Source organism: Lissotriton helveticus, chromosome 5_1 (genome assembly GCF_964261635.1).
Source record: "Lissotriton helveticus chromosome 5_1, aLisHel1.1, whole genome shotgun sequence".
In the NCBI taxonomy this organism is placed as follows: Eukaryota; Metazoa; Chordata; class Amphibia; order Caudata; family Salamandridae; genus Lissotriton; species Lissotriton helveticus.
This window is the reverse complement of record NC_136065.1, coordinates 772,652,133-772,668,586: the sequence shown is the minus strand read 5'-3', so window position 1 is coordinate 772,668,586 and position 16,454 is coordinate 772,652,133. Positions and strand designations below refer to the sequence as shown.

The 16,454-nt window shown below is 46.0% G+C and overlaps 1 protein-coding gene across 2 annotated transcripts in view; it reads right to left on the bottom strand.

Annotated features, from left to right (window-relative positions):
• The window catches only part of CHST3 (carbohydrate sulfotransferase 3), a 257,102-nt gene extending 241,452 nt beyond the window's left edge, over positions 1 to 15,650 (bottom strand). Inside the window, exon 1 of one of the 2 annotated variants that reach the window (XM_078643246.1) lies at positions 15,147 to 15,650. The gene's annotated coding sequence lies outside the window, so the exon portion shown is untranslated. The remainder of the gene's footprint in view (positions 1 to 15,146) is intronic. The other variant, XM_078643247.1, reaches the window with a different exon arrangement.
• Positions 15,651 to 16,454: the final 804 nt, after the last annotated feature.

Genomic DNA, 16,454 nt, shown 5'->3' with positions numbered 1-16,454 from the left:
CGCCGCTCGCACGCTGATGACTAGCTGAGCTCGTCATCTAACGGGGCTTTTTGAAAAAAGCTGCGTAGCGCGAAAATCGCCACAGCGCGCATGCGGTTAAGTGCCAGTGCTGAGCATTGAAACCACCGGCTCAAACTAGGCACTGTACTAAGGAATGATACACGTCATCCATTTCTCTCTCTCTCTCTCTCTCTGGCACAACCAGACAAGACCAAGGGCGAAGGCACGCATGCGCGCACACCCTCTTCTTTCAAAGCTTCAAATGTATGCTGTATCTGTACATATATATATATGGTATTTCTATAGAAGGAACCTAGCCAAAAGCAAATTGATGTACTGTCTAGAGTTAAAGGCAAAGATTACAGTCAATGACTGCTCGGAAGCTGGGTTCTGAGAGAGGAAGAGTACTGTTACTTCCTCGTGATTCAGTGTTCTTTAAATACTTGACTTTAGCTTTTTTCTAACCTGCCAAAATCATCTTGTCAAGACATATCTATTAGCAAGGCTCTAAAATCACAACGGGGGGGATAAAGTGCTTTATGTCTGCAAGGCCAGGTTCGGTGACATAGCGCTTTGTGTATTTCAACTGACACATTACATTTTTGTTCAAATGCAGAAAGGGGCAACACTGGCCCGTCATTAATGGCAGAGGTGCCCCGCCCACCCACCCCCTCTTTTGCAAAGCATGAAGAGTCTCTGTCAGGCTGAGCAAAGGTCAGTCTACCCGACACTCTTCATGGTCAGGTGAAGCAGCTAGGCAATGTGCATTTGCTAAATGTGCAGGCGCCTGGCAGTCTGAGCCAAGCTTTGCAGGACTGAAGATTTCAAAGTCTTGTGGGCAGGGCCAGACTGGCCATAGCGGGCACCGGGCATTTCCCCGGTGGGCTGCTAGGGTTGAGGGACGGTTTTGGGCCCCTGGGGGGGGGCGATTTTGTTACAGTGCCGTGTTTGCAGCATTGCTGCAATATCGGCTGCTGTAACAAAATCAGCCGAAACTGACAATGGCATAAAGCACTGCCGCACCCTCAACCCCCTGGGGGGCCGGCCGAGCCCCTTGTCAGGGCCGGTTTTGGTTCCCAGTCCGGCCATGCCTGTGGGTGTCACATCCTCAGCCACACAAAGAACAGCAAGTTCCTCCTTCTCATGACAAGGGCAAGATTCACTGACAGCCTCAGATCTCTTCGCTTCCGGTTTAAGCCCTTAAGTGCCTAGGGCTCAGAGCCTATCATAACGCCGCGTCACAGAGTGGGGTGGGATCAGCAACTCTCACTGACCCCCATTCCACTCTGTGAGGAGGTAGGGAAGGTCGTCTTCTCATTGGCTGACCCATGACAGGGTCAGTCAATTAGAGGAGGCAGCAGGATAATTCCATTTTCCCTATCCTCCCAAAGCATTCAGCCCTTTCGGTACCTTCTGTTTCTCCATCTGCTACCCACTGGACCTGCTGTCACCCAATAAGTTCCTTATATAAAAATGTTTGGTGCGAGCGAGCATGTATGAATTTATGCGTATATGCACTGTGAATGGGTGTGTATGTGCTAGTGAATGGTGGGTGTATGTACATGCTTGTAAATGGATGGGGTGAGTGTTTAGGTGCATGAATGTGAGCATGTGTGTGCCTGCCCCGCTACTATCTCACATCACGGGCCTCCACTGGGAAGGGGCATCATTGCCATTACTTTAGCTCCAAGAACAGGTATATCCTGAAGTGATAATCTTACTCTTTACAAAAACAGTGGTCCCTACATGTGGACAAGATAACATACAAAAAACAATAATCATACACCTGATAAGTAGTATGTCTTTTGTCCAGCCGGACAAGAACATTTATTTTAAATGTTCTGGTTGATAAAGTGAGTTTTAAGAACCAAAAAAGATAAGTGGGCACAGCCGTGACCCACAACAATCAAGACAAAACAACAAAGAAATGGCCAAAAGGGCAAAGCGAAAATCTGTCTGTATACTTGTGGTCAGTGCTACAGACTCAATCTCTTAAACATAACCATACCATTGCATCAAATAATATAGCATTATCATATTGCATATGGGGTTTTTTAGTCGACGACGTTTCGATGCCTTTTTACATTTGTGACATCATCATCAGGACAAGAATTATCAACATTGTTTTGTACAACAGTTATTAACACAATGCCTATTATCGCATTAATGTTGGTTTCCTCGTAGGTTCAGGCATACTGATGAGTAAACGCTGATAGATGTGCTTTCTTTCACATCAAGTCCAGGGCTTCCATCAGGATTGTATGGATTTGCCAGGAAAGGAGCGTGATGGCTCAATTTGTGATGGCCGGAGCGCTATGGCGAATACGGCAGTCCGATGGGATCGAGTCTGTAGCAGTGACCACAAGTATACAGACAGATTTTCGCTTTGCCCTTTTGGCCATTTCTTTGTTGTTTTGTCTTGATTGTTGTGGGTCACGGCTGTGCCCACTTGTTATCTTTTTTGGTTCTTAAAACTCACTTTATCAACCAGAACATTTAAAATAAATTTTGTCCACATGTAGGGACCACTGTTTTTTGTAAATTGATACTGCCCAAGGTCCCTATGGCATACCTTTCGGGTTCCCTTGTCTTTGTGAAAACACGTGATAATCTTACTCTTCAGTACAAAAAAGCTTTCACAAAAAGTGAATCTAATATTAATTGCATAATTTAGCAGATTAGATAAGGGTACTTTTTTACAGCAGACGTTCTGTCAGTTTTATAGAGTTTGGTAAACGGTCATTTGATTTGTGAAATATTTTTTTTTATTTTTTTTTATTGATGCCAAAGTAAACGTGGTCTTTGAGCATGTAGTCCACTTCGTCATTTGTTATCTCAATAGTTTCATTTTTTCATACTAAATTATATTACAGATTACTGGCATGTAATTCCGAAAATACCTAACAAAGGGAACAGTAACAGTCTAGTCCTCGCTGACCCTTTATTATTTATTTATTATTTATTATTTATTATTTATTATTTATTATTTATTATTTATTATTTATTATGTGGGTTCTGAAACCTACTTTAGTTTGATGGTGCTGTCAATTTAAGACTTTCCAAATGGACAAAAAATTAGGTAATTCCTGCTTTAGAGTTTGATGAGCGTCTATGGACCCATGGACCAAAAGTCTTGCCCATCACCTAAGATCTGGCCTAGTGGCAGTGGAACCCTGCTTGGAGCCAGCATTTTCTGAGTTTATGCCCTAACATCCAGGCGCCCTGTGTGAATGTGGGCAGATCGCTTTATAGCTAACTAACTCTGGTGCATTGCGATTTAATGGACAAAGTCCCCCTGTCATCTCTCATACAGAGACTGCAAGTAAAGAAATTATGTGAGCCTACAGCAGAATGTGACAAAAATCCAAGATTTTTTAAAATTTAATTATAGTCATTTGCACCATTCTTTTTTTCATGTTTAGGAGATACTTTATTCCCATAATACGAAGTGACTCGCACCTCCCACCCCTATCATTACCTGGTTCACTCATCACTCGGATTTAAAAGATGACGTGTGGTAGCATTTTTGAAACTGTAACAGGGTAGTACAAAAATGAAGAATGCTCATCTTGTCATGCGTGGCAAGCAAAGGTTTTATGCCTTTTGTTTAGGTAGCTTTTGACCATATTCGAATATATATGATAGCCTGCAGACAGTGCTTAATTTGTAAAAGATTATGTCCTGGTGCTCAAAAAATTTCTCAGAAGCCCGATGCCACTTTTTGCAGGTGTGCGTCCAGTTATATTCTTGGCACCACACAATTGTACCATTGTAACACCCACTGCTTACATGGACAATGCGAAAGCAGCCAAAATCAAAAACAAACTACTGCTTGTGAATCATGACATGGATGGTAAAATGCCACTTATTCGACAACAGCAAAAAGTGCCAACAATGGTACCATCCGCTACAACTCTAGGCAGAGTCTTGGGTGATGGCGGACCACAGAAGGTCCCCAGGTGGCTGGACTTGTAAAGGATACGTCCAGGAGTCCAGCTGTCCAGTATTCATCTTTCCCCGCCTGCTGCACAGCATTGGTCTCCGTAATGCTGCAGAACAGCGACTGGAGTGCAAGCAGGGGCAGCCACGGGTCTGCTCAATGCTAAGCAGACATTGAATCTGACTGGCACTGCCAGGCCAAGCCCAACTAAATAATTTTCAGACGGTGAACCACTCCATCCACTTCCCTTTAAACTACATCCTTGCTTGTGACGCGGAAGACCAGTGAGTGGAGGAGGTGACATTCTGAGAAACACCCGGAGCGAGTATCCTGCTGGAAGTCTCTACACATACAATCTGGAAATGTTCCAGAAGGCAACATGAACAGAATGCCTGGGATCTTATCTTCGTTATTACACTGACACCCAAAGAAGTAAATGTAATAATGAGTGCGTGTATTGTCCATTATCACTCAAATATGAACGCCAAAATACAAGTGAGCATTCCAGTAAATACACAATCGTTGCTATTAGGTGGAGTGGGTTGCGAGCACCACACGTCGAGGGCAGTTTTATGTCCAGTACTGTGTACTGGGCTAGGCAGCAAGGCGAGCGCCAAGTCTGTGCTTTCATTTATTCCTCAAGCGCTCACCTTGCCAAGTCTGTCCTGGGCTGTGCCTTCACAGCCTGCCTGGCCCAGTTCAGCAGTCAGCCCTCTGCTGCGGATATCTACTGGGAAGCTCACACACTGCGTCAAGCAGGCGCAGTGATGACTGTATTAGAGAGCACGGCACTGATTGGCCGGGATTGTGTCAAGAAGACATCATTAATGTAATAAGCAATACTCATTCACCATGCCTGAACCAAGGTGAGCCTGCATGTTAACACATACCAGCATTCACTTACCTAGTTATATTAATTTTGAACAGTTATCAGGATATCCGACCGCAGGTGAAGAAATGTATAGCCCCGGCCCAGCGAAATAAGGGGTCGATTAGGGTGGCGGACGGACAAAGTCCGTCCACCATCCTGTTGTAGGAAGGGACCGTCCGCCACAGGGGCAGATGTGCCGTGCGTGGAATTAGGATGCACCCGCAACAGTGGCGGGTGAATCCCGCATTTCTAACATTGCGGCGGGCGGTGCTGAAGGCACCGCCTGCCGCAATGCTAAAAATGCATGTTGTGCGTTTCAAAGCACAACATGACAGGCACCGCGCGGTACCAGCCATGTTGTACTTTGAAACGCAGGAGGGTACCATAGGTACCCCCCATGTGCACCCCCCTTAACCCTGGAGGCGCGCAACGGGCCCCCAAAGCAAAGGCCGTATGCCTTTCCACAGCAGTAATGCTGCCGTGGAAAGGCATAGGACCGCCGGCATCGTAATACGGTTGGCGGTGTCTCGCAGACACCGCCATTATATGTAAGCACTTTTCCCACCGGTCGCGGTCTTGCCGTCCGCTGCGGACCGCCCAGCCATCCTAATGTGGCGGGGGGTCTTTTCTGTGAGGATGGCAGACAGATTGCCCCCGCCGGCCCGGCGGGGGCAATCGGTCCGCCATCCTAATCGACCCCTAAGTGCAGGGACCGAGCAGCAGAAACCACAGTCACAAATTAAGCACTGCCTGCAGACAGACTCTTGCTCTCCTCTTATGAGCTCCCTCAAGAAACAAAAACAAACAAAAGTCCAGAGGACCATCAGTGTTCAGTTCTCTACCACTGGCTGAGATCTATCCGAGAAAGAAGCCTCACAGAAACGGCTCCTGTAAAGCGTCATGTGTTTAACGAAGGGCTCAAGTGGGCGCTGGTATTGTGCTGGGAGAGAAGCGGTCAGTCTCCTGCGGGCCCCTGTGTCCGGTTCTGACACTCTGAGCTCAGCTGGTGTTATTGAATGGAGTGGGTAGAGCGGGGAGTTTGCTGGTGAATGGTGAAGCCGTCGGAGGTAGCAGTCGTCGGGCATGCAGTGATTTACGTTACGGTATAAGGGGGGTGGCTAGGGGCGGGGTTTATAAAACCATGCCTTGTGGAGTGCTCAGCCTTTCATCCCTGCTCTGCCCCCTTTGACCGGTCCCTCCTCGTCAGCTGCTCCGACCGGGCTTCTGAGGTCATGAAGATACTAAATTGCTATTTATGGATGCAATTTACCCGAGTTCAAGTGACTCGGGCTGTTGTCCGGATCTTGTGAAGATCACTCTAGTCCCGTGGCTGAACGCTTATTAACCAGACACTGTAGACAACAGAGATATATTTACACCCCCCAAGCACATCATGAAATACTGTGTGTGTCTCTGTTTGTGGCTGCACATGCTTGTCAGAAGCGGTGCGCGTGGTGAGATACGCATCAGCATCTGCCTGGGGTACAGTGTGTCTTCCTTCGCACAGTCTGCCGTGAGTCACACGGTGCGCCATGCGGTCCGTGGGCGTCTCGTGGGATCGGCTCGTTCCTTTTCAAGTCACGGTTTCAAGTGTGGTGATTAAGCACTGGGCGGTGTGTGCAGCCCCGCTCCCCTCTGCTGAGATGTCTATGAAAGTCTATGTCCATACATTGTCCAGCATATATCAGGGAGATAAAGGGACCACCCCCAAATTATTCTGAGATCAACCCTGCCCCAGCTTGCTCAATGAGAATAACCTCAGAGCTACTAATATTAGTGGTGTCTTAATAGCGAAAAAGGCTATTTAAATTACCAGCAGTGATCACCTTGGTGCAGGGTTTCCAAGAGTAATGAAAAAAAGGCCGTGTCAATTTGGAATGCCTCTAATTGATGAATACTTAACAGCTATATATGCAATGCTCCTGACACCAAGGTAATAATACTGGTAATGAGTCCCACCAAACACTGCATGATTTTTACTCAAATATCAACTTTAAATATATTTTGGGAGGTCAGCCGTTTTTCTCCAAACATCAGCTCGCCCGTTCTGAAAATACGTACTTTTTTGTCTATAATGAATACTTTTCAATTTAAATTATTTATATGTTAATTCAACCAAGCAAAAGCTTCTTATTTAGTAGGTCAGGCTGCACGGGAGGTGGCAAGGGGGAGAAATACTTACACATTGCAGGAGAGCTACCAGTATCTCATGAGCTACTCGTTGGAGAAGCCGGATAGGGTAAGGGAGGTTCTGGTACACAAACCGAGAGGGACATGGGACGTACGGAAATCCAGGGCCAGTTTTACCCAACTGTCATATAATGCAATGCAGCAGGGGAACTTGCTGCATGAGAAAGAGCATAGAAGTGTGCTGTATTTACTAAAATATGGCGCACTTCTCTGGATTATTTTTTTTGGCTGCTAGTTTATTGACCTTAGTAAATCTGGACTTGCATCCATTCCAAATACATAGATGGATGCACGTGAACACCCATGCTCCACCCATATAATGTTTTCCTAATGCAAGGTTAGGCAAGGCAGTGCGATGGGCTGCCTTATGTTATTTCTGGGGGGAATTGTGGCGTAAAGTCACACAAATCAAGCTTTATGTGGGATTGTAAATCCCGACTAACAATTTGTGTTATGGCTGCACTTAAATAGTTGTGCAAGCTCAATGCAAAATGTTAGTAAAGCCGGGCCGCAATATGTAGTCAGTGCAAAAAGGTACAGTGCAATAGCTAAATAGAAATGGACAGAGCATGCTGCACAAGTACAGACAACGGGAGCACCTGAACAGAAATAGACACACAGCGTGAAGAGATCTGGGCACAGGAAGAGGGGATGGAGGACAGACAGTGTCAAAACAAAGCCTGGGACACATGGACAGAATCAAGAGAATTGCTGGCACATGAACAGGCAGTGAAAAGGGTCTGGGGCATAAAGGCCCATTTTATAGCAGCTTGGGGCACATTTGCACACAGTGTGATGAATTTAGATACATGTGCTGATAATGTGAAAAGCGAGGGGCGCATGAATAGACACCATAAGGAACACTGGATTGCATGGTCAGGCAGTGCAAAGGGCTTATGACACATTAATAAGGAGCATAAGCCGAGCCAGTGGAAAATTAGCAGATACCCTGAAGAACTTTGATTATATGGGAAAATAGTGCAAGTGCAAAGGGGCTGTGACACATCAATAAACAGTGCTAAACTCTGAAGCACACCCACACCCAGCACCCATGCCAGGAACCTCAGAATAATCATTGACAGCAAACTGGACATGACCAACTAGTGGACGCTGTAACTGCATCTTGCTTTCACAACTTAAGATGACACTGAAGGTTTGAAAACGGCTACCAAGTGATCTAGAAAAACTAAGCAAGTTGCATTACAGGAACAACAAGCAACCCCCTCGGAAACTACAAAGCATCCAGAACTCGGCCGCCAGAGTCATGCTCAACCTCCCGCACAGAACTCACATTGCACCACACCTCAAGGAGCATCTTAGGCTTCTGATACACAAATGCGTTCGTTTCAAACTCCTCACAGACACACTCAAGACATTACACAACGTAGGCTGCTCCTACCTGAACAGTAGCATCTCCTTTCACCAACCACCCAGGATCTGCAGGACTCCTACTCGTTCACATCTGATGCATACTCAGAACCATACAGATCGAGAGGACGGGTGTTTTCTTACATCACTCCTAGAGCATGGAACAGCTCCCACTCCACATTAAAGCCTTCTCCTCTCTTCTTGGAGTCCTCAAGAAGCTGAACACCTGGCTTTTCAATTAACCAACCTACTATAGGCAGGACTTGGCACTCACACCTGCTCACCACCCTGTGGGTAGGGCTGTGGACTGGCCATACAGGGCTTCAGGCGTTTCCCGGTAGGCTGGAAGGGTGGGGCGCTTTTGCAGTGGTGAAGGGCGATGCTTTAATATCGGCCCCCAGTAACAAAAGCAGAAAGCAAGCATTTCCAGCCTCCCGGGGCCAGGCAGTGCTTCCACAGTGGCTGGTCTGAGAAAATTGCCAGGGTAGCTTTGGGTTCCCAGTCCGCCCTGTTTGTATGTGACAGTGTACTTTAAAAATACACATAACAGAGCAAGGCGAGCTAGGGGCCCATGGAACATATACTTTTAGGAACAAAGCCAATGTTGAATATAATACAAAGGGATCTACGACGCTTAGATAATCTCCATTTATCCATCATTGGGAGGGCAAATGCTATTAAAATGGTGTACTTTCCCAAAATACTATACCTATTTAGGGCAATCTGTTTAGAATTTTCGAGCCAGTGGTTCACATCAATAGAACGTATCTTTTTCAGATTTATATGGTCATATGCACAACCTCACCGGGCATATAAATACCTTACCCTTCCCAAGAATAGAGGTGGGCTAGCTCTACCCAACTTAAGGAGATACTATTGGTCATGTGTATTACTATACAGCAAGGAACTACTGCAAGGAGGGGAAAATAATGAGGCACAGCCCGTTTCAATCTTTCAGCTATTGGTCGGGAACTTTAGCTATGGCTATTTTTGGAGGCATACACATGATAGCTACCACAAAAAGGTCAAATTTACGACTCTATATTAGTTGTTTTAAGGTATGGGAAGGCCGTCAAGAAAACATTAGGCATAGGACCAATGTCATTGTATACTCCGGTATTGAATAACCCGAATCTCCCTCAAATAATATTTAAAGATAACTGCGTAAATAAATGGTATAATTTAGGAATAACACAATTAGGGAATTTTTATACCACGCAGGGGATTAAATCTTTTAACGCTCTGAAAGAAGAATTTGACTTAGATTGGCGGGACTTCTTTAAGTACCTCCAAATAAGGGATTTCTTAACACATAAATTTGGGGCAACGATACTTGGGGAAGAACACACAATAGTAGAGACAATAATACACTCTAAGAAACATTCAATCGGTGGAGTTTATGGCTCATTATTGGACTTGTCTCCGGACGATTTAGATAAAACAGCAATAAAGTGGCAAAGTAAACTCGAAATCTCAAAGGAAGGTTTTCTATATTCCTATCAGTTAGCCCAAACCATACTAATCTCCACAAAATTACAGGCACAATTTTACGAAACCTGCTTTTTTCTCTATTATACACCTGATAGGATTGCAAAATGGGGAACCGGCAAGGCGACTTGCTGCCCGAGATGTAATCAATCTAAAGCAGATTCTGTTCATATCTTTGCTTCTTGCCCAGCGCTAATACCTTTGACACAAGATATAGAGAGGTTTTTAACCTCAGTTCTTCAAAGAAATGTCACTTTGTCGTATAAAGCAATGGTACTTGGGGCGGAAGACCCAGATAACCTCGAGAGCGGCCATGATTTCATATTTGTAGCTATGGCAGTCTTGCGGCTATGCCTAGCCTCGGCCTGGCTTGACCCGCTACCACCCTCCTTTCAACAGTGGCTAACTAGACTTCTAGCTGTACATAAAATCGAGATAGCTATATATAATCGGAAAGGAAGAGTGCGACGTACAAGGGGTAAGAAAATCTGGAGCCCTCTTACGCAATGGCGAGATGTACAAAATTAACTATTAGTATTATTTTAAATGCTGTTACGTAGAATACCAAAATAGATATATATAAGCTGCAAGGCAGTTCAGGACTAGACGTACAAAACAAAACTAATCATTATTAATTGTTATAACTTTGTTGTTTTCCGGGATACTGGGAATATATTTTGAAAATTGTTTACAATGGCTATGTATGTAATGATATGAATAATGTAAAGCACACGATGTTAATGTGAAGAATGTTTACCTGTCGGGGGCAGGGGGGAATATATATATATATATATATATATATATATATATATGTTTAAAAAAAATAAAAACATTTAAAAAAAAAAAAAAAAAAAAAGGAACACTGGGCTACAGGAACAGACAATGTGAAGAGTTTATAACAACATCAATAGACAGTGCAAGGCGAGCGAGGGGCTCGTGAACCCTGAGGAAACTTGCTTTTATGGTTAGGCAGTGTAATGGGATTATGGCACATCAATAAACATCGAAGGTCAGGGCATACGAGCAGAAACTCTGGGGAACATTGGGTTAAACAGTGTAAGGCAAGCAAGGGGTGCATGAATGGATTGCCTGAGAATGATTCAGTCACAGAGACAAGCAGTGTCAAGGGGTTCCAAAAGATCAATAAACAGAACAAGGCGAGCAAGGGGCGCACAAACAGATACCCGGAGGACCCTTGGGTTACATGGTTAGGCAGGGTAAAGGGTTTATGACACATCAATAAATAGTGTAACACAAGTGAGGGGTGCATGAACTAATAGATTGAGGACCTTTTGGGTACATGGACAGGCAGTGCAAAGAGTGCAAGGCTCTTTGGGAACTTAGACAGACAGAGTGAGGAGCAAATGACCTGCTGGCAGATAATCCTTAGCACATTTGGGCACCTTTGTATTTTATATACCGTTGAAACAAAATATCTTGAGCACATTCTCATAGACTGCAGTACATTAAATATAATGTTAGGAGCTGTGGTGGCGAGTCGGTGGGATAATGGGCGACAAAATATACCATGGATGCCAACAATATCCCGAAGTGTAAGTCAAGCACTTCGACTCAATGGATAAGGTCTCGGAAACTGGGGGTCAGCTTCAATTTGGAAAGTTCTTGAGAGAAGCCGTGAACACAGGCAGTAATTACTGATGAAGCACTTTCGGGGCATTTCATGAATGGGTTGTGAGGAAAGTGAAGGAATGGATTATGGACCCCACTCTGGAAGAGTTGCAGGATGGCCAAGACATGGTGAACTGAGAGCAGAAGGACACTGATGGCACATGCAGAGATTCTTGGAGCTACGAGGGGAAGGCCACTCCATGAACTGATATGTGGAAATGGCAAGTAACATGTTAAGAGCTGTTGCTGACTAACAACCAGTAACAGGGTGTATGTTTGCCTCTGTGGGGGGAGGGGGGGGCGGGGGGGGGACAGGCAGCCTATATTGAACAGATTTTTGAGAGCAATGTGAGTACTTTGACAAGAGGTGGGAAGGAGTACTGGTTGAGACCAGTGGCGGCTGGCACAGATTGGGGCGGGGCAAAGGGTTTAAAAAAGAAAAAAAAAGTACCTGATCACTGCGTCTCTCCTCCGTCTCTCCGTCATCGTCTCTCCCCTGGGGCTGGAAAAGGAAGCACTCAGTCTCCCCAAAGCCAATCTCAATTCAAACAAAGGGTAACTGTTCCAAAATTGGGCGCAATTGTCACCCACAAGAAGGAAAAAAGAGGGAAGAAGTTGAAAGCAAGAGTCTAGGTGTAAACCCCACAAACTGGAGGCAAGCGCGAGTCTGGTCTCTTTATGCCCTCACACATCCGGAGGGGTCTCATGCTTCATCATTGGGCGTTGCCCCTTGTCGGGCTGGCGCTGTAATGCCCAACGGGTCCCCTGAATGGTCGCTTTGGCAGAGATCTATTATTGGTACTGCCGTATGATGAGTGAGGGTGTGAGATAAAGGGTTCTGGGAAAGGGGAGAGTAAGTGAGTGAATGATAAAACTAGCTAAGGGATACCAGGGTGAATTAGGTTTCATATATAGGTTTCCTTGCCAGGGTAAAAAACCTGCCAAAGCAACCCTTCGGGGGACCCTTAGGGCATTGCAGTGCCGGCCCGTCGAGGAACAATGCCCAATGATAGAGCATGACATCCTTCAGAATGTGTGAGGGCATCAAGAGACAAGATTCACGCTTGCCTCTAGTTTGTGGGGTTTAGACCTAGGCTCTTGCTTTCCACTTCTTCCTCCTTTTTCTCCTTCTTGTGGGTGACAACTGCGCCCAATTTTAGAACAGTTACCCTCATGTTTTAATTGAGATTAACACAGAGAACACGGGTACTGGACCACAATGAGCTCCTAGTCCCCCCCCCCTTTGTTCTTGGTACATCCCCTGAGCCAATCACATCGCTACAATGCAGCGTTGTGATTGGTCTGAGTGCCGTGGTTCAGCACTGAGCCAGGGAATGGGAGCCTGGACATGTTTTCCATGTAGGCTGTAGTGCAGCCATCGTGGAGAACATGCAAAGGGCGCTTGACGGTTTGGCCGAGTGGGCAAACCACTCCTCCCCCTGCTTCTCTGTCATTGGAGCAGCCCTGCCCGACTGCAAACCTGCCACAGCAAGAAAAATTTAAATAATAATAACCTTGAGTTATCATTTTATGTTTCCTTTATTTCATCACTGCAAAGCAGTGGGACGACACTCCTCCGCCTTAGCGGAAGAGCCGCCGCTGGTTGAAACAGAACAGGGTGCTTTTACAGTAGTCCAAGTTGCTCAGGAGCAAGGTGTTGCCAATGATTTAGAAAAAACAAAATGAGAGATGATTATGCATATATTGATTTGGCGGTAATAAATAACTATGAATGGGATGAAGACAGGTTATTAGCGATTGTCAGGACTCAGGTTCGGCAGAGGGCGGGGGGGGGGAAATATTGTTACAGGAAGAACGTGGGGGAGATGATGGCAGTTGACAAGGTGGAGGATGCAGGGTCGTGACCTCAGGTTTTGCAGCGTTCAGCACAGGCCTGTTAAGATCCATTCAAGGGAGTACGGAGATGAATATTCGGTTTGCTGCCTCTGTACCCGTTCAGGCAAAGCAGTGTGTTGGCACCGCTGGTTGGTAATAGCATCTTATAAAATATTAAAAGAAAAAAGGACACTAGTTTGCCTAAGATCGCTCAACTTGTTGAAGTAAGCATGCGATAATCAATCAATCAGGGAATTGTAAGCGCGCTACTCACCCATGAGGGTCTCAGAACTAGGGCCTCTGTGGTCCACAATCAACAATTTACTTGATCATATGCCTATATCATTAGCCCTGACTTCCCAACAAGCAGTCTGAGTGAGGCAGTTCCACTGCCGTCTAATTACTCGCTTCCAGAATCCACAGCAGGAAGCAGCAGGCCGCGTTTCCGCTTGTGATTAGAGGCGCACGGTGATAATGGGCCCGTAATTCTCTCTTAGCCAGGTACTCAAAAATATGGACGTGTCTCTCCTACGTGTCAGGCAACGCAGTCAGTAAGTCCTTTAAAGTGTGCTTAAATGCCTAGCCCCAGGGTGCAAACATCAGTGCAATAGTCACTTCCTGGCAGCTGTAAACCGACCTAAGCCATCTCTCCGGAGCATTTCTGCAAAAAGCATCCAGCCTGCCGACGGAGCCCACGGCCGGATCTGTAAACGACACCTCGGCTAGCTAGAAAGAGGGCAGGCGTCAGCGCTTTGGGTCTCAGCTATTTTAGCATACCTTCAGACAAGTCTGAGCACCAGGAATAAATATCATGAAAGGCGCTTAAACTCTTTCGCGGAGGTTTTACTAGCAGCGTCTCTGAGCAGCAATGTGCGTGGCTCCAGAGAGCAGACTGAAATGTTTCTGAAGCTAGGCCCTACTGGCACGCACCTCCGAGCAGCATGCACAGGTAAGCAGGACAACTACTTTTTAGTGTTACTAACATTCTCGTTTGGTTTTCCAGGGTGTGACTTGCTGCTGCTTCTTCGCACAAGTACAAAGAGAGGATGAAAACTCGTCTTCAGGCCCCTTCATGCCCAGGCGTCTTTCTGGGGGTGTTTAAGGCGGGAGTGGAGCTGCTCTTCGAGTTGCCTGTCCCCCTCCAGGCACAAAAGTGAAGAACAAACAATCTCAGCAGTGTCCCATCCCCCGCTTTCTCACCCCCAACAAAACATTTTCTTTCCCGTCCCCGTGTTTCCTGCACCCCGCCCCCAGAAGGAACTCCGTGGCTTCAAAAGGACCCAGATGCACTTCTTTCGTCACTAAACTGCGATGACGTAATACCCGGTATGATGATACGTATTCTATATTTCCTGATAACGCGCCAAACAACCCACACAAATGTCCTCACCAATAGGTACCTGACCAATGCGTTCAGAATGAGAATTAAAGAAATAGGGCGCTAGTCCATTGGGTAGGCAGACGCACGGAGACAGAAATGTGTCCTCACAGGTGTGCCTCGACTGTTCGCAGCGTCCACACATCTCAAACTGTGCCAGCTAGCCTTATATAAAGTGTAAATCATCATCACCAATAGCGGCAGTTTGTCAGACTCATCACTAGCATATCACAGACGTTGTACAGAAGTGTGAGCTCAGATTGCACTTCTATGCTACAAGTTTCACTTTGGCACTAAAGCCATCCAAAAGATACATGAAACAAAAATATTTTAAATTATGCATGGCCCCTTCAAGAAGAACAGGACATTAAATAAAAAAAAGCCACGTCCCAGCAGCAAGAAACAAATGAGATATCCAAAGATGGAACCAATGAACAGGCACTCACCGGCGGGAGAGCAGGCAGCATCCAGTCTGGCAATCCGCTCCCTGGCTCGCTCTCCCCTCTTCGGACGGGGCAGTCCTGGGGGAAGGACGGAGCCTGAACTCACCGGTCCCTGAGCGATGAGGTGATGGGGAGGCCGAGGGAGCCCCTCGGCCGCTGAAGCCCTGGCTTCCGGCGGACCGGGGAATCTCTACTTCATTGGTAGAAAGGCAGCCCTAGCTCCTGACAGAGTGAAACTCTGGACACAGAAGACGAAATGAAATTCACTGGTGAGTTTCTCCAGCTCTCAGCAGCAACCAGGAAACCGACAAAAAGCTCTTTCAGTTCTGAGCCGCCAAAGCATTTCAGCAAACTAACGGGAGCGCAGGAATCCGCACAAGAAACAGTTGGAGGTGCCGCCTCCCTGCTGATGTGTCCTCCGAAGATGGTTGGTTAGTCCTCTAGGGCTGACTCGCCGAGATCTCCCGAAAAAAAGAGCGATGTGCCGGGCCGCTTGGATCCACACTTGGAAAAGTGGTACAAAAGTAGCAGAGCAAACGTGAGCGGCGGCATCCTGGGTCACAAGGGGCTGCCTTCATGGGCTGTAGGGGGCGGCTGTCTGGGGGCGGCCGTCTCCTCATCCCGCCCCTTCCTAAACTCTCCCCTCCCTCGACTCAACCCACCTCCCTTCTCTTGGAATCTGCGGAAACAACGACCCTTCTGTATTAAATCTAGTTGCAGAGACGCATTCAGACAGAGTGCTCACTATAAGCGGTCTCCGTGGCACTCCTGCTTGAAGAGAGTGCTGCATTTTTTTTACTCTCTATTTTGCTCTCTTTCCATGCACATTTTTACTTTGCTGTATGTCTACGTATTGTCCTGCTTCATTTTGATCTTTACTGGGATTTTTTATGACATCTTTTCTTTTTTCCAAATATTTTTCATCACTACAATTTTCTTTCAGTCCATCTAACACCTACCTTCCCGTTCTGTAGCCTGCCATTTGTATCTCCATTTTAATTTTTAATTTGTATATATTTTTCACTTTCATTTCGATTTCCTAACAAATCTCGCAACTTTCTTTATTTCTTTTTCTTTCTTTCTTTCTTTCTGTCTTTTTCCTGTTTTAGTCTATTTGATTTTCCCACCCCTTTCTCGTTCTTCACATAACATCAGATCTTTCTTTTTAATTTTCTCCTTTGTTCTTTTCACCACTGCTGTACTCGCGCCCTCCTTCCCTTCCTTCCTTGCTTTTTTCTCCTCATGATTGTATTCTTCTTTCTGCCTCCTGGTCTACAAAGACATACTAAACGCCTAAATGGAGTCAACAGG